Source organism: Nannospalax galili, unplaced genomic scaffold, assembly GCF_000622305.1.
Source record: "Nannospalax galili isolate Female #2095 unplaced genomic scaffold, S.galili_v1.0 scaffold749, whole genome shotgun sequence".
In the NCBI taxonomy this organism is placed as follows: domain Eukaryota; kingdom Metazoa; phylum Chordata; class Mammalia; order Rodentia; family Spalacidae; genus Nannospalax; species Nannospalax galili.
Genome location: NW_008359885.1, coordinates 100,595 through 101,718, shown reverse-complemented (window position 1 = coordinate 101,718; position 1,124 = coordinate 100,595).

Sequence of the window (1,124 nt, the reverse complement as noted above, 5' to 3'; positions counted from 1 at the left end):
CAACAGATGGTTCAGTAGGTTATAGACTATTCTTATAGTAGAATGTTATTCACTCCTCCAGATATAGTATAGATTTGTGTCGGCTGATATGAAAATAATTTTGTGTAATAAGAAGCAAATTGTTGAGCAGCATGCATATTAACATTTAATTTTTGTAAAAGCCCCTTGAATGCATGTTTGTATGTGAATGCAAATGTATATAACATTATATGCAGAGAGATGATGGATGCACTTTCTAGAAGAATATTTATCAAACTTACTAGTGGTTATTTATGTCTCTTGTTACTAACACTATGGATGCTGCTCATTTTTTGCCTGTTTTCTGGTCTTTTCAAACATCATAAATAGGAAATATTTTTTTTAACTTATTTAGTTTTGGTCTTTTTGAGACAGGGTCTCCTTGTTGCCCCAGCTGGCCTAGAACTCACTATGTAGAGCAGCAGCTGGCCTTAAACTCACAGAGATCTGCCTGCGTCTGCCTCGGCCTCCTGAGTGCTGGCATTCACTAAAGGTACGCCTGGACAATTTTGATTTATTTTTATTTTATGTGCAGGAGTGTTTTGATGCATGGAAGTGCATCTGTGCATGCAATGCCCATGGAGGCCAAAAGAGGGTGTTGGGTCCCCCAGAACTGATGTCATGGACAGTTCTTAGCTTCCATATAGTTGCTGGGACCCAAACCTGGGTCCTCTGCAAGAGCAGCTAGTGCCCTCATCCACTGAACCATCTCTCCAGCCCACCTCAGAAATTTTAAAACATATCTATTCTTTTTTTATTTTATGTGTGTGAGTATATTGCCTGCATGTATGTAAGTGCTCCTGTGTCATGCGTTGCCCACGGAGGTCAGAAGAGGGTGTCGAATCTTCTGAAACAGGACAATTGTTAGCCACCATGTGGGTGCTGTGAACTGAACCTGAGTCTTCTGCAAGAGCAGTCAGTGCTCTTAACCTCTGAGCCATCTCTCCAGTCCCCCAGAAAATATTTTTAAAAGATTTATTTTGGCTGGGTGTGGTGGCACACGCCTTTAATCCCAGCACTCGGGAGGCAGAGGTAGGCGGATCTCTGTGAGTTCAAGGCCAGCCTGGTCTACATAGTAAGTTCCAGGACAGCTGGGGCTACAGGGA